General features: G+C 40.9%; 5 non-coding genes and 6 pseudogenes across 5 annotated transcripts; all 11 read right to left on the reverse strand.

Moving 5' to 3' along the window:
• Nucleotides 1-10656: 10656 nt before the first annotated feature.
• LOC120045282 lies at nt 10657-10809 on the reverse strand (annotated as a pseudogene).
• A 7009-nt stretch (nt 10810-17818) lies between these two features.
• On the reverse strand, nt 17819-17965 carry LOC120045279 (annotated as a pseudogene).
• Nucleotides 17966-18656: 691 nt separating this feature from the next.
• Nucleotides 18657-18775, reverse strand: LOC120045260. The gene has a single exon (XR_005476689.1). It is a non-coding gene; the product is annotated as a 5S ribosomal RNA (ribosomal RNA).
• Nucleotides 18776-19450: 675 nt separating this feature from the next.
• LOC120045280 lies at nt 19451-19597 on the reverse strand (annotated as a pseudogene).
• A 691-nt stretch (nt 19598-20288) lies between these two features.
• On the reverse strand, nt 20289-20407 carry LOC120045233. The gene has a single exon (XR_005476664.1). It is a non-coding gene; the product is annotated as a 5S ribosomal RNA (ribosomal RNA).
• A 678-nt stretch (nt 20408-21085) lies between these two features.
• On the reverse strand, nt 21086-21232 carry LOC120045281 (annotated as a pseudogene).
• Nucleotides 21233-21928: 696 nt separating this feature from the next.
• On the reverse strand, nt 21929-22047 carry LOC120045244. Its single transcript, XR_005476675.1, has one exon. It is a non-coding gene; the product is annotated as a 5S ribosomal RNA (ribosomal RNA).
• Nucleotides 22048-22722: 675 nt separating this feature from the next.
• LOC120045277 lies at nt 22723-22870 on the reverse strand (annotated as a pseudogene).
• Nucleotides 22871-23561: 691 nt separating this feature from the next.
• Nucleotides 23562-23680, reverse strand: LOC120045255. The gene has a single exon (XR_005476684.1). It is a non-coding gene; the product is annotated as a 5S ribosomal RNA (ribosomal RNA).
• A 1491-nt stretch (nt 23681-25171) lies between these two features.
• On the reverse strand, nt 25172-25292 carry LOC120045262. The gene has a single exon (XR_005476691.1). It is a non-coding gene; the product is annotated as a 5S ribosomal RNA (ribosomal RNA).
• Nucleotides 25293-26778: 1486 nt separating this feature from the next.
• LOC120045269 lies at nt 26779-26892 on the reverse strand (annotated as a pseudogene).
• Nucleotides 26893-27365: the final 473 nt, after the last annotated feature.

Genomic DNA, 27365 nt, shown 5'->3' on the forward strand with positions numbered 1-27365 from the left:
AGCTAAAATCTTATAATCTGAATTTAATAAACTAATTGGCCTATAATTTTCTAATTTCATTTTGCTCCCCTTATTTTTATATAAAACCGATATCAGTCCTGTCACCATGGAGTCTGAAACAGTATTATTATCTTCCATATATTGATACACTTCCATTAAAATCGGTGCTAAAAAACTTTCATACATTTTGTAAAACTCTGCAATTAGTCCATCTACTCCAGGACTTTTATTTATTTGTAATCCCTTAATTGCATCTTTCACTTCATCCACTGTTATCTTCCTATCACATATTTGCTTTTCCTCAACACCAATTTGCACATCCACACTACCTAAAATCTCCTTTACACACTCTTCATCCACCTCCCCTTTCTTAAATAAATCCTTATAAAAATTCTGTACAGTTTCTAATATCTCAACATAATCATTTACCACTTCACCCTTTACATTTTCTATCTCACTAATATATGATTTCGTCTGTTTAGTTTTCTCTAAACCAAGAAAAAAAGACGTACATTTCTCCCCTTCTAAAACATACTTTGCCCTACTTCTAATAGATGCCCCCTTACATTTATCTATTTCACATTTGCTCAATTGTGCCTTTAAATCTAAAAACCTTTCAATATTATAAATAGGATCAATATCACATTTCCTCATTTCTTCATTCAATTTTGCTCTTAAATAATTTTCTTCTCTTGTCATCCTACTCCTTTTCTTCCTTGCATATCTAATACTAAAATCTTTTATTTTTTTCTTAACATTTTCCCACCACTGGCACTTATCATTCCCTTTTTGCTTATCCTCCATTTCATGTTCTATCAAAGACTTAAGTTGTATTCCATATTCCTCATCACCTAGATACCTTGCATTCATACACCACACTCCCCCCCCTTTCCCCTCCCTATCTAACCCCACCGAAAATGTTAACCCAGCATGATCACTAAAAGTTGTAAAAATATACTTAATATCCTTCATAAAATTCCTTAACCCTTCATTTACTAAAACCAGATCTATCCGTGTCTGTTTCAACTCCCCTAAAACCACCTGCCTTCTAGAAAATTCTCTCTTGTACGGATTCTCATCCCTCCATATATCAATCATTCCTTTTTCTATCATCATCTTCTTTAAAACCCCCCTAGATACATCACTTCTAAAAATAGCTCCTCTTGTCATATCCAGTCTATCCATTTTAACATTAAAATCCCCAACTACAATACAGTTTCCCTCACACCATTTTCCTATTTCTAAAAATAATTCTTTGCGCTCTATTTCAGTATTAGGCGCATAAATATTTATAATTCTAAAAACCCTACTCATATATTCAAAATCTACAATTAAAATCCTCCCATTATTATCATTATATATCTGTTTCACATTATCCACCACATCCTTCCTCAATAAAATAGCAACCCCACTTGAATTCCCCCTGCCATTGTTAACAAAAATAAAATCTCTCCATATTTTTTTTACTTCTAAAATACATACATTGTCCCAATGTGTTTCTTGCAGGCATAAAATATCCGAATTCTTCATTTTAACTATTCTTTGAAATTTTTCCATTGTTCTTAAACCATTCGCATTGATTGACATACAATTAACCATTCCAATAAATAATAATAAGAAAAAATATTTTCTCATTTTCCTCTACCTTTTGTCATGTTTTCTTCCTTTTTCGTCCTTTTTCACCTCCAGCGCCACTTTCCTCTTCCTGTAGCTTACCCTTGCTCTATCAATCTTTTCCATGTCTTCTGAATCTGAAATTGCCTCTAAATCCATCTCTTCCAACCAACTCGAATTCTTCTTTCCTGTGCCTTTTGTGCTGCTTGTATCCATTTGCGTCTCCTGTATAGTTGTCAGCATCCCACTCCCCTCCACTTCACCTCCTTCCGAAGCACCCACATAGCCCGAGGCCCCCCCCAAAAACTGTGAGTCCCCAGTGCCTCCACCCATCCCACTCCCGTCCTCCTCCTGAAAACTCCCTCTTCTTATCTCTGAATCCATACCGCCTCCTATTTCCTCCGTCTTCTGTTCCATCTTTTCCCCTCTTCTTTTCTCCGTCTCTCCTCCCTCCACCACGTCTTCTCCTCCATCGTCTTCTTCTACTCGGGGTGATACATCAGCCTCCACAAAAAGATCCTGGCTCCCCTCCTCATTCACAACCTCTCCACATTTGCACTCGTCAGCTCTCATGCGACATCCTTCGCAAAATGCCCTTTCCTTTCCACCTACACATTCTCTTGCATAATGCCCTTGCTTCCCGCACTTATAACATTTAAATTCAGGGCAGTCCTTCACAATATGCCCAGGCTGAATACAAAGCCTACAAACTCTGACCTGCTTATCATGCATGACTCTAAAGTACTCTCCACCTTCAAGCGTATCAAACTTTGTAGAGTACGGCAGTGATTTCACAGTATCAGTGAATTTGACTTTGCAGTATCTCGTGCCATCTGCTATATCCGTGCCTGGCCAGACTCTCCTCCTGATTTCAGAGACTGCTGATACACCCCAGCTACATAGCTTGCCCAATATAGCACTGTCTTCCATGTATACAGGCAGATTCATGAACGACACCACCACTTCCTTCACATTAATATCTCTCGCCAGTATCTTGGTGTCCTTTATTCGTATTCCATCCATTAGCCGTTCTTTTCCTTTTTCATTCCTCATCGTAACTTCATACTTCTTTTCTCCTTTCATTCGGCATCCCACCACCTCTCCACACACCTCCTTAATTGCTCTTAGTAGTTCCATTGTCGTCACTTTGTCTTCTCCTTCCAACTCAATTGCCACCGTGTATTCTTTTCCATATTTCATTCCTTCTTTATCTTCATTTTTCTTCCTTTGCGCCTTTTCGTTGTCTTTGTCCATTCCGTTTGTCTTTTCCATGTTGTCCGTCATAGTAAAAAATGAATCCAAAAAAACCTCTCCCCCAAGCAGAAAAACTGCAAGGGGGAAGACTAACCAAACTTTAAACTATTCAACTGAAGAAAATAATAAATTATATTGCAAAAACCAGTTAATTAACAAAAATAGCTCTCGAGCAAACACTCTCCAGCAAACACTCACTCACAGCTCAGACACTCGCACCTGTCGTCACTTCTCCAATCAGGAAATGCGTATTCAGGCTGGTATGGCCGTAAGCGAAGGGCAAACTCTTGGTACACTATATAAAGGCAATGTGTCGCTCACTCATCGGGAGACAGAGGAATGTCCACGTTGTGACTCAACACACTGAAAAAGCTCAAACCTTGCTTACATTTCCAGGCCATATATTTCACTCTTGGGGGGGGGGGGGGGGGCATATCCTATGTTGACACTTATGACAACTTCATGGACTAGGGCCCTATAAAATACGGCACGGAATCCAGACATTCAAACAGAAATTCAACATTATTCAAAAATGTTTTGAACTAAGGAGGAAGTCAACTAAATCCCTTCAACTTGTTAGAAAATGCATTCATTTGCCCAAGTGAATCATAAGACATGAACAAAATGCATCAGTGATTCGTATTTCCACGCAACTTTCAGAAACGGCACAGGACTGCCCAGTTTCTGTGCGCATGCGTGCGGAGCGCGCGCATGTCTACACTTTGTGTAGCCGTTAGCTTATGAGGCTAATGATATAACCTTCTTCTGGTAGAAAAGGAAAGGCTTCCCCCAAAACCTTCTCAATTAAAAGTTAACTGCAAAGTAGCCTATGCCAGCCTGGCAGAATTATATCATGATTATTTGCATCAATCCAGTGGCCATTTGTTTTGCAAACTCCGCAATAACACGAGCGCTACAACACGAGCGCTACAGCAACACCGCTTAACCAAACTAAGGTCTCTTCGTGGCGCACACTTGCGTTTAAGGGTAACTACAAAAGTGGTCTCCTGATAGGGTTTAAACATTGTCATGGACATCCAATCGTGTTGTTTTTCTATTAATAAAAAAGGTTTATTTTGAGAGCGAAAACCTGCAGAAACAGGGACGAACGGGGAAAAGTAAATGGAGAAAAGGGGGAATTTGGGGGGGGGGGGGGGATCAGGCAAAACATTGAAGGGATTTTACAGGGCCCTAACGGACTACAGACATTGACAGTCTCCTAGCCTAAAAACAAATGCTGAATGTACTGCCTACATTTTGAGGGAAACGCACGGTCCATTATTTGATTTGATCAGGGCAGGGCAGGGAAGCACTAACAAACTGCATTTAGTCCAATAAAAGACATGATATTATTAGGGTGATAAATAAAAGGCAGTTGCTCCACGCATGACACAAGAGAACCCTCTACTGGAGCAAAAAGCTTACAGCACCTGGTATTCCCAGGCGGTCTCCCATCCAAGTACTAACCAGGCCCGACCCTGCTTAGCTTCCGAGATCGGACGAGATCGGGCGTATTTTTTTTTTTTTTTTTTTTTTTTATAAAAAATTCTTGTTTTACAATATTTACAAATTCAATATGCAAAAACCATTTCAATCAATACATTTCTAAACATAGGCAGGCAAACAATTCACCCCCTATCAAATCAAAAAACCCAAAGAAATTAAAATACCAGAATTATACAACCAATGCATACAAGACTTTATTAAGACAAATTCCACAAAAAAAATAAAAATAAAAATAAAAATAAATAAAAAATAATATCTCCAACACTTTACACATCAAAACCCATACACCAAACCACCATCCTCCCCCACAGTAATAAATCCACAATCCTTCATAAATACCTTCTCAAAATCCTCCTGCTTAGACCTATACATCAAATCTACATCCTTCCTTATCAATCCTTCAAATACCTTCCACACTGTCACCCTCTTTCCCTCAAACCTTGCCAAGTTCCTCCTAGAATATACCGCATACCTTGCATGTGATAGCATAAAATTCAACAATACAATATTCACCCCCCTCACATGCTGACCCACTCCAAACAATACCAACCACCTCCAATCAACCCCACCTATTATCTCTTCTCCCCAGTACCTTTCTAACATTTCCCTCAACCTCACATAAAACCCAGCCACATCAACACATTCAAACATCATGTGCATCAGATTTTCATCCTCATCTCTACATACATCACACACACGAGACACTGACCTGTCTACCTGATGTAACACCACCTTAGTAAAAACACGGTTGTGCCTCAACATAAAGTCAAAATGGGTACATTCTAGACTGTTGAGCCTCACTACCATGTTTTCCCACAACGTCTCAACTTCCATCCCTGGAAAAACTTGCCTCCACACTTTCTCCGATGCCGGCGCTCTGACCTTCCTGGTAATAATCGCCCAGTATAAGGCCCTCACCTGAGTAGAGGATAAGGCTTGCATGGTTTCTCCACATTTCACCTTCATCTCAGGCAAGGTCTCTAAGACTCCATTACTCGAATGATTGTCCAGCAGCCTCACCCACTCCCCTGGAACACACTCCTTTATCCTCTCATACATTCGCAACACCGTCCCTTTTCTGACATCTTCATCTATACCCCAGACAGTATCTACGATCGCCTGATCAGGCAGGAACCCCGGCACCACCTCATACCTAAAGTCCCTCACTCTTATCATGCCTGCCTTCATTATTACCTTACTCTCCATCATCTTTCCCTCTGATTTCAGCATTGGGTTCAGAAAAACTGGTATATTCAAAATCACCCCTATAGAGTCACACTCATAACTTACCTGCGGTAAGAACTCTGCCCAGGCCCTGAACACCTCCTGGTAAAACTCAGGCACCTCTGCATACATGCTAGGCTTAAAACACATTAACAACCCGTAATCCCCACAACCTCCACTCCTATGCAACCAATGTCTGAAAAACTCCTTCCACCCCTGACCCTCCTCCCCATACAAAAACCGTTGCACTCTCTTAACCCTCATGGCTTTTAACTTCACTTCCAGATCTATTAATCTCAACCCACCCCTATCATAATTTGCTATCATCACATCGTGAGCAATCTTCACCCCCTTCCCACCCCACAGGAAATCAGACACTAAATTATTAATTCCCTTCAGAACCCATTCCGGCATGTCCATAACCCCTAAGGTATACACACATTTGGACATCAACAATGCATTCACCACCACCACTTTCCCCCTCAATTTTAATTTCCTTTGTTTCCAACAATTTAAAGTCGTCTTTATTTTATTAATCACCCCTGTCCAAGTTAAGTCCCTCGCCTCCCGCTCATCTACCCCAATATTCACACCTAAAATTCTCACATGCCCCTTAACAGTCTTAAAAGGAATGTTACATGTACTTATAACATTATCATCAGCACATAACATTTGTGACTTTTCTACATTCACCTTAGCCCCAGAAGCTCTCCCATACACATCAAAACACTTCATCAGACAATTCACACTCTCTCCATCCCGCACAGTACATGTGGTATCATCAGCATAATGATGCATTACACTGACGCCTCCCCCCGGGAGGTCCACTCCATGCACTCCTCCATCACGCTTTACAAACGCCGCTAAAGGCTCTACTGAGATGCTGTATAGCAATGCAGACAATGGACAACCCTGCCTAACAGACCTGCCCAGGGGAAAGGAATCAGTTAGCACACCATTACATTTAACGACACTGCAAGCTGACCCATACAAAAGCTTCACCCATTCTTTAAGACGAGGCCCGAACCCAAATCTTGCCAAGGCCTCTAACAGGAACCGATGCTCCACCCGATCAAAAGCTTTATTCAGATCTAGACAGAGCACCGCCCCTCCCACTTCCTGCATCTGCTTCACTACATCTCGGATAGTGCAGAGGGTGTCCACTACATCCCGCCCTGGAACTCCATAGGCCTGAGTAGGTGCTATGATGCTTCCCATCACCTTATTCAACCTATTTGCCATTATCTTAGCTAGCACCTTATTGTCTGAATTCAAAAGGGTTATTGGTCTGTAGTTCTCTAATTTCAGTCTGCTCCCCTTCCCTTTATATAACATAGTCAACACACCCATAGCTAAAGATTCAGGGACTACCCTCTTCTCCTCCATACACACATACACACGCAGCATCAGTGGGGCCAGTATGTCCCTAAACTCTCGGTAAAATTCTGCAGTCAGACCATCTGAACCCGGGCTCTTATTTAAGTTCAGGCCCAAGATAGCAGCTTTAATCTCTGCCAATGTAAAATCAGCATCACACATCTCTGCATCCTCAGTCGACACCCTAGCCTCCACTGCTTCTAGCACTCTTCTCATACTCACTTCATCTACCCCGCCCGACGTAAATAAGCCCTTATAAAAGGAATGCACTGTATTTAAAATTCCTTCCAGATCTGTCACCCTCTCCCCTCTCTCATTTAACAGCTCCGTTAGAAAACTCCTTTCCTGCATCCTCCTTTCTAACCCCAGGAAAAAAGCAGTATTCTTCTCCCCATCCACCACATACTGTGCTCTACTCCTCACCACTGCCCCCATACACCTGTGCCTCTCTACTACCCTCAACTCCTCCCTCACCCTCAGGTACTCTGTAACATCATAGCCTGGACAGTTTTCTACCTTTTCTAATTCCAATAACAGGCGGGATTTAAGAATCCTCTCCTCCTTAACACATTTGCCTGTCTTGCACTAGATATTGCCAGCCTCTTGAACTCCCCTTTTAATCCTTCCCACCACACACTCACATCAGACTCAAATAGAGGATCTGACACGGCGTCTTTCACACACTCTTTCACTGCTGCCTTAAACCCCTCATCCTTCAGCAGACTGGCATTAAGACACCACAAACCCCCCCCCCTCCCCTCCCCTGATGCACCCAGCCGGAAAAGCAGAGCATCATGGTCACTAAAAAATGTCTGAGAATACTCTACCCCCGCAACCAAGTGCGCAACCTCTCTATGAGCGAGACACAAATCTATACGTGACTGCTTGAGCTCACCCCTCACCACTTGTCTTCGAGAGAACACCCGCTTATCTGGATTCCTCTCCCTCCATATATCCACCCAATCCTCATCCCGCATTAGCCTTACTAGCGCTCCCCTAGATGAGTCAGAGCCAAAATGTGCGCTACTTGAGGCATCTAGCCTATCCATCCATACATTAAAATCTCCCACAAGCAGACAGTTCTTCCCACATAATCCCCCCATTGACATAAACATAACCCTCCTCTCAATTTCTTTATTAGGAGCATACACATTGTATAACGAGTACTCTACATCTTGATAAGTGAAACCCACTCCCACCATTCGACCCACAGTGTCAGCACATAACAAATTTATATTAGACACAACATTATGTTTTACCAAAATAGCTACCCCACATGCCCGCACAGTACCATTACTTACGTATATTTGTCCATTCCATCTCTGCCTTACATTGTCCATATACGGCTCAGTCCAATGAGTCTCCTGAAGACATAGTATGTCCGCAGAGAAGGCTTCCAACACTAGCTCTAGCTTTTCTTTGCTACGAAGTCCATTAGTGTTGATAGATACAACTCTCACCATTATGAATATAAAGAGGAGGGGATGAATCCAGTCCTTCCTGATTGATCTTTTACCTTTTTTTTTTCTTGGTTATCATGTTCCTTTTACTATCCCTCTGCAGAGATTGTATGTGCTCCTTCTCTTCCTCCGTCAGCTCTTCTTCCGACCCTTTTCGTTTGTAAGAGTCATCCCTTGCAGGATCCACCTCCCTAGAGGAGCCTCCCTGGACTTCAGACACAGTCGGGATCTCCACTTCACCTGCAGAACCCGAAGCCAATGCCTCTCCATGTGCTTCTTTTCCAAACCACTCTACCCCCCCCTCTCCACGAGGAACGCCCTCCAACTCCACATCATCCAGGCTTGAACTTATCCCTCCATCCTTTAATGCCTCCTTTCCTACAGGACAAGGCCCCGTCTCTGCTTCATCCTCCGACTGCCTCTGGTCTTCTTCGCCCTCCCTCTCTCCCTGGGACTGCTCGCTCATGCCGATCTCATCCCCCGTTCCTTCCATCTCGCTCTCCTCCATGACACTATTTCCGCTGAAGACCTGTGATGCCAAGTCATGAGCATCTTCACCATGGGAACATGAGCACTGCGCAACACTCCTCCCGCATCCAACACAACCGCGCTCTCTTCTCCCATTGCACTCTCGTGCGTAATGCCCCTGCTCACCACACTTATGACATGCGAAATCAGGGCACTCACGTAGCACGTGCCCTGGCTGGATACACAGCCTACAGACCTTCACCTGACGATCGTGTATTACTCTAAAATACTCAGCCCCTTCCATCGTTTCAAATTTGGCCGAATATGGCAGCGAGCGCACAGTGTCTGTGAACTTTACTTTGCAGAAGCGCGTTCCCATCGGCAACTTCCGTCCCTGGCCAGTAGCGCCTTTTCACCGGTGATACAGCAGACACACCCCATGCTCTTAGCCGTTCTGTGATGTCCTCGTCTGTAATATATACTGGGAGGTTTAAGAAGGATACAACCATCTCATCCAGCGAAAGATCCTTTCCCATGATTCGACAGCTCCGGATTTTAAATCCATCCATCAGTTTTTCCTTCCCTCTCGCACTTGATAGCGTCACTTCATATCGTTTTTCATCTTTGACCCGACATCCGCAGACCAGTCCACAAACTTCTTTAATCCCTCTCAATAGCTCCATCATTGTAATTTTCTCCTCTCCCATAATTTCCACAGCCACTGTTAAATTCTTTTCATACTTTTGCTTCTGTCTTGTTGTAGCGCCATTTTCCATGTTTCCTTTGTTCGTCATCTTTTTACCAGCGTGGGTCCAAGCCATTGTATCCATCCTCAAAAACGACAGGAGGAAAGTCCCCCAAACAGCAATATGCTGTCGGGGAACAACCCCAAACTATAACTCAAACTTAATCAATTCACAAAAAGGAGATTGTACTTCAAAAAGCCCAAAAACTCAAACACAAACTCTCTGGAGCAAACACTCAGACTCAGCGCAATCACTCACACCTGTGTCAATTACCCAACAACAGGTGCGTATTCAGGCTGGTATGGCCGTAAGCGAAGGTACATCTCTTGGTACACCATATAAAGTCAAAGTGAGTCTGATAAACAGACATTGCATTCTCACCAATTAGATAAGCAGCTTGAACTTTGGCTCACTCAAAAAGTGGAAGAAATTACATATACTGTAGCCATCACTTTTTAGCACAGATAGTTGGATGAAATACAAACAAACCTTGCAAACATTTCTAAGCGAGGGCACATATTTCAGCCTTGTGGGAAAAAACGGACAAATACAATGACTTCTGACAAATACATCATCAGCAACAGTTTCCCATGCAGCTATCCTACTAGCCACAATAAATACACAAAAGCTCTGGATGTTGAAAACCTATTGCATTGTTCTGTGCTAAGGAGGAACGCATGTATGGACAATTTCATATTGGAAGCGCATGGGGCGCGTATGACACATCATGACCGGGGGGGGGTTAGAGTGGCTTCTCAACTATCTCTTGATTGAAGTACCAGCGTGGCATAAATACAATGCTGCATTTCGCAACATAATGTTTCGACAAAATGCCAACAATGTTTTGCTACAAACAAATGTTTCCACCTTTCGATTGGTCCACAAAGTCTCTTTCACAACTGACTTCAAAGATCTCCATAAGCACAGTCATAAGCACAGTCGGTTGACTCAAGTCATCCTTAAGCCTGCCGCCAAGCAACGGTTTATCATTAACAAAGAAATCAGGGTAAAGCGCAAACGACCACTACCATAAATTTTGCAATTCGAGATTCCCACATTTGGAAAATTCCAAAGGGGTCAGCACAGCCAGAGTGCAATGGCTGAGCCCCACACCTGGGTGAACCACCTTCTTGATCACAGGTATCTCTTCTGCTTAGTGGAGGGCAAAGTCTCTCCAGTGCCAACATTTTCCGCTAACGGTAACCACTTTGTGTTCTGATAATATCATATCACATCGACCTGCGTTAAATGCCGTTTAGGAATGCACTTGCACACAGAGTAGGTGAAAAAGTAGTTTATTTTGTTTACTAGATTATATCAGTGAACCACTAGATTCCCATCATGCAACACTGTCGAAAAAATCACCAATTACTTTTTAATATCTTAACCTATCTGATATCACAAATGTTTGCGATATGACGAAATACAATCACATTCAGACACACACACACACACAGACAAATGCATGAAACCAATTGATTTATTATCGATAACATCTCAGATTCTCTTGTGCTTTTGATTTACTCCATAAAAGAAGGGTTGTAATTCCAACATGGAAAACACAGGGCCATCAGACACCAGTCCAGTTCCACTCCTCACCAGCATTATTTCCTTTGATCATTTGAACAGGGCGAGGGAGCACAGAGCACACACAAGCTGCATTCAGTAACAATATTCTTATTTGTCTTATGCATAAAAGGCAGTTGCTCCCTGACAACACAAGGAACTTTGATCGTATTAAAAGGGCAGGGGAGACTAGCCCATAGAAGCTGCATTTAGTCAATTCAGCATCAAATGCTTACTACAAGGCAGTGTTGCTGATGAAATAATGCCACACCCCCTAGTGGACAAAAGGCTTACAGCACCTGGTATTCCCAGGCGGTCTCCCATCCAAGTACTAACCAGGCCCGACCCTGCTTAGCTTCCGAGATCAGACGAGATCGGGCATATTTTTTTTTTTTATCTTTTATTATGAAAAAACACATAATATTTACAACATTCAATCAATAATAAAAAAGGATGAACAATTCATCCTTTTACAAAATCAAAAAATAAAAAATAAATAAAATAAAACCTATTAAAAAACACAATCATCCACTAAATCCACTTAATAATGAAATACAAGTTTCCCATTTGACAGAATTTCAATAAAAGTACTCCCCCACACAAACAATTTTTCAAAATTTCCTCCACCGTATCTATATATTATCTCTATATCTCTCTCTAATATGCTCCTAAAAAAACCTTCCACACTCACAATTTTCCCTTCATAATGACCTAAATTTCTTCTTAATCTTATCGCATATCTAGCATGACTTAGTATAAAATTCACCAAATTAAAATTTAAAACTTTACTTTTCCCATTTACACCAAAAAGAAACAACCTCCTCCACTCCACCCCAGTAAAAATCTCTTCTCCCCAATGTTTTACTAAAAGCCCTTTTAAAAACTCGTGAAAGTCTTTCAACCTACTACATTCAATAAAAAAGTGCATCAAATTTTCCACCCCCGTACCACAAATATCGCATTCTCTTTTAATATCCCTATTTATTTGATGCAAAACCACATTTGTAAAAATCCTATTATGTTTCAATTTAAAATCATTGTCTTCACATTCTATAAAATTATATTTTACATTTACATTCTTCCATATTGATTTTACATCCATGTTTGGAAACACCCTAGACCACACTTTCTCCGCAGCAGGACTTTTTATCTCTTTTAAAATACATTTTCTATAAACCATTTTAACTTTTAGCCCTGATAAATCATGTTTCTCCCCATTACTTTCATAATATAAAACTGGTAAAGCCCTAGATCTTTTGACCACCTCTTTGTTTATTAAAATCACCCACTCCCCGGGAATACATCCTAATATTTTCTTGTACATATTCTCCACAGTAGTTTTACTTATTTCTTCATCTACTTCAACCACATTGTCATATATAGCCTGAAATGGAAGAAACCCAGGAATTACCTCATATGCTATGTCACCTATCTGCCTCATCCCAGCCCTCATAAAATATTTACAAAACAACATCATATTATTGCACTTTATCTTTGGATTTAAAAATATCGGCTGATTTAAAATATTTTCTAAACTGGTACATTCATAATAAATATTTGGTAAAAACCGCCCCCAAGCCTCAAACACTTCTCTGTAAAACAAAGGTATATTACCTAACATTTCCTTCTTCATACTCATCAATAAACCATTGTCCCCCATCCTCCCAACCTCCTGCAAATACTCTTTAAAAAACCTTTTCCACCCATAATCCAATTCACCAAATAAATATTTCCGTACCATTTTTACTCTAATTGCTGTTTTCCTTACACTTAAATCTACCAACTTCAAACCCCCCTCCTCATAACCTGCAATCAAAGTTTTAAAAGCTATTCTCACCCCCTTCCCTTCCCATAAAAAATCAACTACAATTTTATTCATTTCAGATAAAACCCATTCTGGCATATCCAAAACATTCATTACATAAATAAATATTGACATCAACAATGAATTTATGACAATTACTTTCCCTTTTAATTTCAAAGACCTCCCCCTCCACATATTTACCACCTTTCTAACTTTATTTATTACACCACTCCATGTCAAATCCCTAGCTTCCATTTCTTTCACCCCTAAAAACACTCCTAATACCTTAAAATAATCTTTAACCACTTTAAAAGGAAAATTCCCCTCATTAATCTTCCCAATATACATTACTACTGACTTCTCCATGTTAACCTTTGCACCCGATGCTTGTCCATATACTTTAAAACACTCCATCACCCTTTTTACACTACCCTCATCTCTAACTGTTATAGTGGTATCATCTGCGTATTGATGTATCAAACTAAAACCTCCTTGCGGAGTCTCTACACAATTTATAAGATTATCTCTTTTAAGAAATGCTGCTAAAGGTTCTACCGATAAAACGAATAATAAAGCTGATAAAGGACACCCCTGTCTCACAGATCTCTCAAGAATAAAAGAATCGGTTAAAACCCCATTACATTTCACCCTACTTTTTGCCTTCTTATATAATAATTTTATCCATCCTATTATTCTATTACCAAAACCATATTTATCCATTACCCTAAACATAAAATCATGTTCCACCCTATCAAAAGCTTTATTTAAATCTATGCTTAAAACAATTCCCCCCATCTTATCATGATTCATTTTATTTATCACATCTCTAATTGTATTAATTGTATCCGCAATATCTCTACCAGGCACACTATAATTCTGTGTAGGTGCTATAATATCATTTAAAACTTGCTTCATTCTATTTGCCAGTATCTTTGCTAAAATCTTATAATCCGAATTTAATAAACTAATTGGCCTATAATTCTCCAATTTTAATTTACTCCCCTTATTTTTATATAAAATCGTTATCAGTCCTGTCACCATAGATTCAGAAATACTATCATTATCCTCCATATATTGATAAACTTCCAATAAAATAGGTGCTAAAAAACTGGCATATATTTTATAAAACTCTGCAATTATTCCATCTACTCCAGGACTCTTATTTACTTGTAAACCCTTAATCGCATCTTTAACTTCAGTCAATGTTATCTTCCCATCACACATTTGTTTATCCTCTACATTAATTTGCACATCCACACTATCCAATATCTCCTTTACACACCCCTCATCCACCTCCCCTTTCTTAAATAAATCCTTATAAAAATTCTGCACTGTTTCTAAAACCTCTACATAATCATTGACAACTTCACCCTTTATATTTTCGATCTCTCTAATATATGTTCTCCTCTGTTTATTCTTCTCTAATCCAAGAAAAAATGAAGTACATTTCTCCCCCTCCAAAACATACTTTGCCTTACTTCTTATAATTGCACCCTTACACTTATCTATTTCATATTTAGTCAATTGTGCTTTTAATTCCAAAAACTTTCCTATATTATAATTAGGTTCACTGTCACACTTCCTCATTTCTTTATCCAATTTAGCCCTCAACTCATTTTCTTCTCTTTTCATCCTACCTCTCTTTTTCCTTGCATATCCTATACTAAAAACTTTTATTTTTTCCTTAACCTTATCCCACCATGAACACTTATCATTCTCTTTCTGCTTATCCTCCATTTCACATGCTATCAAAGATTTAAGTTGTTTCCCATATTCCTCATCTCCCAAATACCCTGCATTCATACACCATATTCCACCCCCTGTTCTTTCCTTATCTAATCCCACTGAAAATGTTAAACCTGCATGATCACTAAAAGTTGTAAAAACATACTTAATATCTTTCATAAAATTCCTTAAACCTTCTTTTACTAAAACCAGATCTATCCTCGTTTGTTTCAAATCCCCTAAAACCACCTGCCTTCTAGAAAATTCTCTTTTTTCTGGATTTTCCTCTCTCCATATATCAATTATTCCTTTTTCTAACATCATCTTCTTTAAAACCCCCCTAGATACATCACTTCTAAAAATAGCTCCTCTTGTCATATCCAGTCTATCCATTTTAACATTAAAATCCCCAACTACAATACAGTTTCCCTCACACCATTTCCCTATTTCTAAAAATAAATCTTTGCGCTCTATTTCAGTATTAGGCGCATAAATATTTATAATTCTAAAAACCATACTCATATATTCAAAATCTACAATTAAAATCCTCCCATTATTATCATTATATATCTGTTTCACATTATCCACCACATCCCTCCTCAATAAAATAGCAACCCCACTTGAATTCCCTCTGCCGTTGTTTACATAAATAAAATCCCTCCATATTTTTTTAACTTCTAAAACACATACATTATCCCAGTGCGTCTCTTGAATACATAAAATATCTGACTTCTTCATTTTTATTATTCTATTAAATTTTCCCATTGTCCTCAATCCATTTGCATTTATTGACATTATATTTACCATTCTAATAAATAATAAAATGATAAAATATAATTTCATTTTCCTCTACCTGTTATCCAGTTTCTTTCCTCTTCCACCCTTTCTCTCCCCCTCTTCCCGCCGCTTTCCTCTTCCTGTATCCTTCCCTCGTTCTTTCAATCTTTTCTCCATCCTCCGTATCCGATATCTCTTCCAAGTCCATGTTTTCCAGCCAACTCACCCTCTTGACATCCACATCCGTTGTGCTCCCCGTATTCATCTCCGTTTCTTGTATAGTCGTTGTGCTCCCCGTGCTCATCACCGTCTCTGGTATTGTCATCAACTCCATAACCCCCTCCATTTCTTCACCCCCCGAGCTACTTGTTAGTGCTGTGCCTTCCCCCAAAACCTGTGAGTCCCCCGTGCTTCCCCCCATTCCACTCCCCCCCTCCTCCTGAAAACTCCCTCTTCTTACTTCTGAGTCCATACTGCTCCCAATTTCATTTATCTTCTGGTCCTTCTTCCTTCTTCCTTCTTCCGTCTCTCCACCCTCCACCACGTCCTCTCCTCCATCTTCTTCTCCTTCTTTCGACAATACAACTGCTTCCTCGAATAGTGTTTGACTCCCCTCTCCAGCCCTAACCTCTCCACAGTTGCACTCCGCCACTCTCTTTCTGCATCCACCACAAAAATTCCTTTCCTTCTCTCCATCACATTCCCTCGCATAGTGTCCTTGATTGCCACACTTAAAACACTTAAATTCCGGGCAGTCTTTAACTATGTGCCCGGGTTGAATACACATACGACACACTCTGACCTGTTTGTCATGGATGACTCTGAAATATTCTGCTCCCTCCAACGTCTCAATTCTTGTAGAATAAGGTAATGATGTCACTTTTTCTGTGAACTTGACCTTGCAGAAACGTGTCCCGTCAACCACCTCTGTTCCTGGCCAAACTCTCCTCCTTATCTCCGAGACAGCCGCCACTCCCCAGCTACTCAGCTTGCCCAGTATCACACCGTCTTCTACATATACTGGGAGATTCATGAACGACACCACCACTTCCTTCACATTAATATCTCTCGCCAGAATCTTTGTATCCTTTATTCTTAATCCATCCATTAGACGTTCTTTTCCTTTTTCATTTCTCATCGTAATTTCGTACTTCTTCTCCCCTTTCATTCGGCATCCCACCACCTCTCCACACACCTCCTTAATTGCTCTTAGTAGTTCCATTGTCGTCACCTTGTCTTCTCCTTCCAACTCAATTGCCACCGTGTATTCCTTGCCATATTTCATTTCTTCTTTATCTTCATTTTTCTTCCGTTGCGCCTTTTCGTTGTCTTTGTCCATTCCGTTTGTCTTTTCCATGTTGTCCGTCATAGTAAAAAAATGAATCCAAAAAACTCTCCCCCAAGCAGAAAAACTGCAAGGGGGAAGACTAACCAAACTTAAAACTATTCAACTGAAGAAAATAATAAATTATATTGCAAAAACCAATTAATTAACAAAAATAGCTCTCGAGCAAACACTCTCCAGCAAACACTCACTCACAGCTCAGACACTCGCACCTGTCGTCACTTCTCCAATCAGGAAATGCGCATTCAGGCTGGTATGGCCGTAAGCGAAGGTACATCTCTTGGTACACCATATAAAGTCAAAGTGAGTCTGATAAACAGACATTGCATTCTCACCAATTAGATAAGCAGCTTGAACTTTGGCTCACTCAAAAAGTGGAAGAAATTACATATACTGTAGCCATCACTTTTTAGCACAGATAGTTGGATGAAATACAAACAAACCTTGCAAACATTTCTAAGCGAGGGCACATATTTCAGCCTTGTGGGAAAAAACGGACAAATACAATGACTTCTGACAAATACATCATCAGCAACAGTTTCCCATGCAGCTATCCTACTAGCCACAATAAATACACAAAAGCTCTGGATGTTGAAAACCTATTGCATTGTTCTGTGCTAAGGAGGAACGCATGTATGGACAATTTCATATTGGAAGCGCATGGGGCGCGTATGACACATCATGACCGGGGGGGGGGTTAGAGTGGCTTCTCAACTATCTCCTGATTGAAGTACCAGCGTGGCATAAATACAATGCTGCATTTCGCAACATAATGTTTCGACAAAATGCCAACAATATTTTGCTACAAACAAATGTTTCCACCTTTCGATTGGTCCACAAAGTCTCCTTCACAACTGACTTCAAAGATCTCCATAAGCACAGTCAGTTGACTCAAGTCATCCTTAAGCCTGCCGCCAAGCAACAGTTTATCATTAACAAAGACATCAGGGTAAAGCTCAAACGAGCACTACCATAAATTTTGCAATCGGATTCCCACATTTGGAAAATTCGCAAGGGGTCAGCACAGCCAGAGTGCAATGGCTGAGCCCCACACCGGGTGAACCACCTTCTTGATCACGGTATCTCTTCTGCTTAGTGGAGGAAAAGTGTCTCCAGTGCCAACATTTTCCGCTAACGGTAACCACTTTGTGTTCTGATAATATCATATCACATCGACCTGCGTTAAATGCCGTTTAGGAATGCACTTGCACACAGAGTAGTGAAAAAGTAGTTTATTTTGTTTACTAGATTATATCAGTGAACCACTAGATTCCCATCATGCAACACTGTCGAAAAAATCACCAATTACTTTTTAATATCTTAACCCATCTGATATCACAAATGTTTGCGATATGACGAAATACAATCACATTCAGACACACACACACACACAGACAAATGCATGAAACCAATTGATTTATTATCGATAACATCTCAGATTCTCTTGTGCTTTTGATTTACTCCATAAAAGAAGGGTTGTAATTCCAACATGGAAAACACAGGGCCATCAGACACCAGTCCAGTTCCACTCCTCACCAGCATTATTTCCTTTGATCATTTGAACAGGGCGAGGGAGCACAGAGCACACACAAGCTGCATTCAGTAACAATATTCTTATTTGTCTTATGCATAAAAGGCAGTTGCTCCCTGACAACACAAGGAACTTTGATCGTATTAAAAGGGCAGGGGAGACTAGCCCATAGAAGCTGCATTTAGTCAATTCAGCATCAAATGCTTACTACAAGGCAGTGTTGCTGATGAAATAATGCCACACCCCCTAGTGGACAAAAGGCTTACAGCACCTGGTATTCCCAGGCGGTCTCCCATCCAAGTACTAACCAGGCCCGACCCTGCTTAGCTTCCGAGATCAGACGAGATCGGGCATATTCAGGCTGGTATGGCCGTAAGCGAAGGTACATCTCTTGGCTACACCATATAAAGTCAAAGTGAGTCTGATAAACAGACATTGCATTCTCACCAATTAGATAAGCAGCTTGAACTTTGGCTCACTCAAAAAGTGGAAGAAATTACATATACTGTAGCCATCACTTTTTAGCACAGATAGTTGGATGAAATACAAACAAACCTTGCAAACATTTCTAAGCGAGGGCACATATTTCAGCCTTGTGGGAAAAAACGGACAAATACAATGACTTCTGACAAATACATCATCAGCAACAGTTTCCCATGCAGCTATCCTACTAGCCACAATAAATACACAAAAGCTCTGGATGTTGAAAACCTATTGCATTGTTCTGTGCTAAGGAGGAACGCATGTATGGACAATTTCATATTGGAAGCGCATGACACATCATGACCGGGGGGGGGGTTAGAGTGGCTTCTCAACTATCTCCTGATTGAAGTACCAGCGTGGCATAAATACAATGCTGCATTTCGCAACATAATGTTTCGACAAAATGCCAACAATATTTTGCTACAAACAAATGTTTCCACCTTTCGATTGGTCCACAAAGTCTCCTTCACAACTGACTTCAAAGATCTCCATAAGCACAGTCAGTTGACTCAAGTCATCCTTAAGCCTGCCGCCAAGCAACAGTTTATCATTAACAAAGACATCAGGGTAAAGCTCAAACGAGCACTACCATAAATTTTGCAATCGGATTCCCACATTTGGAAAATTCGCAAGGGGTCAGCACAGCCAGAGTGCAATGGCTGAGCCCCACACCGGGTGAACCACCTTCTTGATCACGGTATCTCTTCTGCTTAGTGGAGGAAAAGTGTCTCCAGTGCCAACATTTTCCGCTAACGGTAACCACTTTGTGTTCTGATAATATCATATCACATCGACCTGCGTTAAATGCCGTTTAGGAATGCACTTGCACACAGAGTAGTGAAAAAGTAGTTTATTTTGTTTACTAGATTATATCAGTGAACCACTAGATTCCCATCATGCAACACTGTCGAAAAAATCACCAATTACTTTTTAATATCTTAACCCATCTGATATCACAAATGTTTGCGATATGACGAAATACAATCACATTCAGACACACACACACACACAGACAAATGCATGAAACCAATTGATTTATTATCGATAACATCTCAGATTCTCTTGTGCTTTTGATTTACTCCATAAAAGAAGGGTTGTAATTCCAACATGGAAAACACAGGGCCATCAGACACCAGTCCAGTTCCACTCCTCACCAGCATTATTTCCTTTGATCATTTGAACAGGGCGAGGGAGCACAGAGCACACACAAGCTGCATTCAGTAACAATATTCTTATTTGTCTTATGCATAAAAGGCAGTTGCTCCCTGACAACACAAGGAACTTTGATCGTATTAAAAGGGCAGGGGAGACTAGCCCATAGAAGCTGCATTTAGTCAATTCAGCATCAAATGCTTACTACAAGGCAGTGTTGCTGATGAAATAATGCCACACCCCCTAGTGGACAAAAGGCTTACAGCACCTGGTATTCCCAGGCGGTCTCCCATCCAAGTACTAACCAGGCCCGACCCTGCTTAGCTTCCGAGATCAGACGAGATCGGGCGTATTCAGGCTGGTATGGCCGTAAGCGAAGGTACATCTCTTGGCACACCATATAAAGTCAAAGTGAGTCTGATAAACAGACATTGCATTCTCACCAATTAGATAAGCAGCTTGAACTTTGGCTCACTCAAAAAGTGGAAGAAATTACATATACTGTAGCCATCACTTTTTAGCACAGATAGTTGGATGAAATACAAACAAACCTTGCTAACATTTCTAAGCGAGGGCACATATTTCAGCCTTGTGGGAAAAAACGGACAAATACAATGACTTCTGACAAATACATCATCAGCAACAGTTTCCCATGCAGCTATCCTACTAGCCACAATAAATACACAAAAGCTCTGGATGTTGAAAACCTATTGCATTGTTCTGTGCTAAGGAGGAACGCATGTATGGACAATTTCATATTGGAAGCGCATGACACATCATGACCGGGGGGGGGGGGGGTTAGAGTGGCTTCTCAACTATCTCCTGATTGAAGTACCAGCGTGGCATAAATACAATGCTGCATTTCGCAACATAATGTTTCGACAAAATGCCAACAATATTTTGCTACAAACAAATGTTTCCACCTTTCGATTGGTCCACAAAGTCTCCTTCACAACTGACTTCAAAGATCTCCATAAGCACAGTCAGTTGACTCAAGTCATCCTTAAGCCTGCCGCCAAGCAACAGTTTATCATTAACAAAGACATCAGGGTAAAGCTCAAACGAGCACTACCATAAATTTTGCAATCGGATTCCCACATTTGGAAAATTCGCAAGGGGTCAGCACAGCCAGAGTGCAATGGCTGAGCCCCACACCGGGTGAACCACCTTCTTGATCACGGTATCTCTTCTGCTTAGTGGAGGAAAAGTGTCTCCAGTGCCAACATTTTCCGCTAACGGTAACCACTTTGTGTTCTGATAATATCATATCACATCGACCTGCGTTAAATGCCGTTTAGGAATGCACTTGCACACAGAGTAGGTGAAAAAGTAGTTTATTTTGTTTACTAGATTATATCAGTGAACCACTAGATTCCCATCATGCAACACTGTCGAAAAAATCACCAATTACTTTTTAATATCTTAACCTATCTGATATCACAAATGTTTGCGATATGACGAAATACAATCACATTCAGACACACACACACACACACACAGACAAATGCATGAAACCAATTGATTTATTATCGATAACATCTCAGATTCTCTTGTGCTTTTGATTTACTCCATAAAAGAAGGGTTGTAATTCCAACATGGAAAACACAGGGCCATCAGACACCAGTCCAGTTCCACTCCTCACCAGCATTATTTCCTTTGATCATTTGAACAGGGCGAGGGAGCACAGAGCACACACAAGCTGCATTCAGTAACAATATTCTTATTTGTCTTATGAATAAAAGGCAGTTGCTCCCTGACAACACAAGGAACTTTGATCGTATTAAAAGGGCAGGGGAGACTAGCCCATAGAAGCTGCATTTAGTCAATTCAGCATCAAATGCTTACTACAAGGCAGTGTTGCTGATGAAATAATGCCACACCCCCTAGTGGACAAAAGGCTTACAGCACCTGGTATTCCCAGGCGGTCTCCCATCCAAGTACTAACCAGGCCCGACCCTGCTTAGCTTCCGAGATCAGACGAGATCGGGCGTATTCAGGCTGGTATGGCCGTAAGCGAAGGTACATCTCTTGGTACACCATATAAAGTCAAAGTGAGTCTGATAAACAGACATTGCATTCTCACCAATTAGATAAGCAGCTTGAACTTTGGCTCACTCAAAAAGTGGAAGAAATTACATATACTGTAGCCATCACTTTTTAGCACAGATAGTTGGATGAAATACAAACAAACCTTGCTAACATTTCAAAGCGAGGGCACATATTTCAGCCTTGTGGGAAAAAACGGACAAATACAATGACTTCTGACAAATACATCATCAGCAACAGTTTCCCATGCAGCTATCCTACTAGCCACAATAAATACACAAAAGCTCTGGATGTTGAAAACCTATTGCATTGTTCTGTGCTAAGGAGGAACGCATGTATGGACAATTTCATATTGGAAGCGCATGACACATCATGACCGGGGGGGGGGTTAGAGTGGCTTCTCAACTATCTCCTTGATTGAAGTACCAGCGTGGCATAAATACAATGCTGCATTTCGCAACATAATGTTTCGACAAAATGCCAACAATATTTTGCTACAAACAAATGTTTCCACCTTTCGATTGGTCCACAAAGTCTCCTTCACAACTGACTTCAAAGATCTCCATAAGCACAGTCAGTTGACTCAAGTCATCCTTAAGCCTGCCGCCAAGCAACAGTTTATCATTAACAAAGACATCAGGGTAAAGCTCAAACGAGCACTACCATAAATTATGCAATCGGATTCCCACATTTGGAAAATTCGCAAGGGGTCAGCACAGCCAGAGTGCAATGGCTGAGCCCCACACCTGGGTGAACCACCTTCTTGATCACGGTATCTCTTCTGCTTAGTGGAGGAAAAGTGTCTCCAGTGCCAACATTTTCCGCTAACGGTAACCACTTTGTGTTCTGATAATATCATATCACATCGACCTGCGTTAAATGCCGTTTAGGAATGCACTTGCACACAGAGTAGTGAAAAAGTAGTTTATTTTGTTTACTAGATTATATCAGTGAACCACTAGATTCCCATCATGCAACACTGTCGAAAAAATCACCAATTACTTTTTAATATCTTAACCCATCTGATATCACAAATGTTTGCGATATGACGAAATACAATCACATTCAGACACACACACACACACAGACAAATGCATGAAACCAATTGATTTATTATCGATAACATCTCAGATTCTCTTGTGCTTTTGATTTACTCCATAAAAGAAGGGTTGTAATTCCAACATGGAAAACACAGGGCCATCAGACACCAGTCCAGTTCCACTCCTCACCAGCATTATTTCCTTTGATCATTTGAACAGGGCGAGGGAGCACAGAGCACACACAAGCTGCATTCAGTAACAATATTCTTATTTGTCTTATAAATAAAAGGCAGTTGCTCCCTGACAACACAAGGAACTTTGATCGTATTAAAAGGGCAGGGGAGACTAGCCCATAGAAGCTGCATTTAGTCAATTCAGCATCAAATGCTTACTACAAGGCAGTGTTGCTGATGAAATAATGCCACACCCCCTAGTGGACAAAAGGCTTACAGCACCTGGTATTCCCAGGCGGTCTCCCATCCAAGTACTAACCAGGCCCGACCCTGCTTAGCTTCCGAGATCAGACGAGATCGGGCGTATTCAGGCTGGTATGGCCGTAAGCGAAGTAACAACTCTTGGCTACACCATATAGAGTCAAAGTGAGTCTGATAAACAGACATTGCATTCTCACCAATTAGATCAGCAGCTTGAACTTTGGGCTCACTCAAAAAGTGGAAGAAATTACATATACTGTAGCCATCACTTTTTAGCACAGATAGTTGGATGAAATACAAACAAACCTGCTAACATTTCAAAGCGAGGGCAACATATTTCAGCCTTGTGGGAAAAAACGGACAAATACAATGATCTGACAAATACATCATCAGCACAGTTTCCATGCAGCTATCCTACTAGCCACTAACAATAAATACAAAAGACTCTGGATGTTGAAAACTATTGCATTGTTCTGTGCTAAGGAGGAACGCATGTATGGACAATTTCATATTGGAAGCGCATGCACATCATGACCGGGGGGGGGGTTAGAGTGGCTTCTCAACTATCTCTTGATTGAGTACCAGGTGGCATAAATACAATGCTGCATTTCGCAACATAAGTTTCGACAAAATGCCAACAAGTTTTTGCTACAAACAAATGTTTCCACCTTTCGATTGGTCCACAAAGTCTCTTTCACAACTGATTCAAAGATCTCATAAGCACAGTCGTTGACTCAAGTCATCCTTAAGCCTGCCGCCAAGCAAGGTTTATCATAACAAAGATATCAGGGTAAAGCTGCAAACGACACACTACCATAAATTTGCATTCGAGATTCCACATTTGGAAAATTCGCAAGGGGTCAGCCAGCCAGAGTGGAATGGCTGGCCCCACACGGGTCACCACCTTCTTGATCACGTATATCTTCTGCTTAGTGGAGGGAAGTCTCTCCAGTGCCAACATTTTCCGCTAACGGGAACCACTTTTGTTGTGTATATCATATCACACATCGACCTGCGTTAAATGCCGTTTAGGAATGCACTTGCACACAGAGTGGTGAAAAAGTAGTTTATTTTGTTACTAGAATTATATCAGTGAACACACTAGATTCCCATCATGCAACACTGTACGAAAAATCACCATTACTTTTTAATATCTTAACCTATCTGATATCACAAATGTTTGCGATATGACGAAATACAATCACATTCAGACACACACACACACACAGACAAATGCATGAAACCAATTGATTATTATCGATAACATCTACAGATTCTCTTTGCTTTTGATTTACTCCATAAAGAAGGGTTGTAATTCCAACATGGAAAACACAGGGCCATCAGACACCAGTCCAGTTCACTCCTCACCAGCATTATTTCTTTGATCATTTGAAAAGGGCGAGGGAGCACAAAGCACACACAAGCTGCATTCAGTAACAATATTCTTATTTGTCTTATAATAAAAGGCAGTTGCTCCCTGACAACACAAGGAACTTTGATGTATTAAAAGGGCAGGGGAGACTATCCCATAGAAGCTGCATTTAGTCAATTCAGCATCAAATGCTTACTACAAAGGCAGTGTTGCTGATGAAATAATGCCACACCCCTAGTGGACAAAAGGCTTACAGCACCTGGTATTCCCAGGCGGTCTCCCATCCAAGTACTAACCAGGCCCGACACCTGCTTAGCTTCCGAGATCAGACGAGATCGGGCGTATTCAGGCTGGTATGGCCCGTAAGCGAAGGCACATCTCTTGGTCACCATATAAAGTCAAAGTGAGTCTGATAAACAGACATTGCATTCTCACCAATTAGATAAGCAGCTTGAACTTGGCTCACTCCGAAAGTGAAGAAATTAAAATACTGTAGCCATCACTTTTTAGCACAGATAGTTGGATGAAATACAAACAAACCTTGCTAACATTTCAAAGCGAGGGCACATATTCAGCCTTGGGAAAAAACGGACAAATAAAATGACTTCTGACAAATAATCATCAGCAACAGTTTCCCATGAGCTATCCTATAGCCACAATAAATACACAAAAGCTCTGGATGTTGAAAACCTATTGCATTGTTCTGTGCTAAGGAGGAACGCATGTATGGACAATTTCATATTGGAGAGCATGAGAACATCATGACGGGGGGAGGGTTAGATTGGCTTCTCAACTATTCTCTTGATTGAAGTACCAGACGTGGCATAAAAAACAATGCTGATTTCGCAAAATAAGTTTCGACAAAATGCCAACAATGTTTTGCTACAAACAAATGTTTCCACTTTCGATTGTCCACCAAAGTCTCTTTCACAACTGACTTCAAAGATCTCCTAAAGCACAGTCAGGACTCTCAAGTCATCCTAAGCCTGCCGCCCAGCAAAGGTTTATCATTTACAAAGAATCAGGTAAAGCGCAACGACCACTACCATAAATTTTGCAATCGAGATTCCCACATTTGGAAATTCCAAGGGGTCAGCACGCACAGAGGAATGGCTGAGGCCACACACTGGGTGAACCACCTTCTTGATCACGTATCTCTTTGCTTAGTGGAGGGAAAAATTCTCTCCAGTGCCAACATTTCCGCTACGGTGAACCACTTTGTGTTGGATAATATCATTCAAATCGACCTGCGTTAAATGCCGTTTAGGAATGCACTTGCACACAGAGTGGTGAAAAAGTAGTTTATTTTGTTTACTAGATTATATCAGTGAACCACTAGATCCTCCCATATGCAACACTGTCGAAAAAATCAACAATTACTTTTTAATATCTTAACCTATCTGATATCACAAATGTTTGCGATATGCGAATACAATCACATTCAGAACACACACACACACACACAGACAAATGCATGAAACCAATTGATTTATATCGATAACATCTCACATTCTCTTGTGCTTTGATTTACTCCATAAAAGAAGGGTTGTAATTCCACATGGAAAACACAGGGCCATCAGACACCAGTCCAGTTCCACTCCTCACCAGCTTATTTCCTTTGATCATTTGAACAGGGCGAGGGAGCACAAAGCACCACACAAGCTGCATTCAGTAACAATATTCTTATTTGTTTATAAATAAAAGCAGTTGCTCCTGACAACACAAGGAACTTTGTCGTATTAAAAGGGCAGGGGAGACTAGCCCATAGAAGCTGCATTTAGTCAATCATGCATCAAATGCTTACTACAAGGCAGTGTTGCTGATGAATAATGCCACAACCCCTAGTGGACAAAAGGCTTACAGCACCTGGTTTCCAGGCGGTCTCCATCCAAGTACTAACCAGGCCCGACCCTGCTTAGCTTCCGAGATCAGACGAATCGGGCGTATTCAGGTGGTATGGCCGTAAGCGAAGGCACATCTCTTGGTACACCATATAAAGTCAAGTGAGTTCTGATAACAGACATTGCATTCTCACCAATTAGATAAGCAGCTTGAACTTTGGCTCACTCTCAAAAGGGAGAAATTACATATACTGTCCATCACTTTTTAGCACAGATAGTTGGATGAAATACAAAACAAACCTTGCTAACATTTCAAAGCGAGGGCACATATTCAGCCTTGTGGGAAAAAACGGACAAATACAATGACTTCTGACAAATACATCATCAGCAACAGTTCCATGCAGCTATCTACTACCACAATAAATACACAAAAGCTCTGGATGTTGAAAAAATATTGCATGTTCTGTGTAAGGAGGAACGCATGTATGGACAATTTCATATTGGAAAGCGCATGACACATCATGACCGGGGGGAGGGTTAGACTGGCTTCTCAACTATCTCTTGAATGAAGTACACAGCGTGGCATAAATACAATGCTGC

The sequence above is a fragment of the Salvelinus namaycush genome, chromosome 3 (genome assembly GCF_016432855.1).
Source record: "Salvelinus namaycush isolate Seneca chromosome 3, SaNama_1.0, whole genome shotgun sequence".
Classification (NCBI taxonomy): domain Eukaryota; kingdom Metazoa; phylum Chordata; class Actinopteri; order Salmoniformes; family Salmonidae; genus Salvelinus; species Salvelinus namaycush.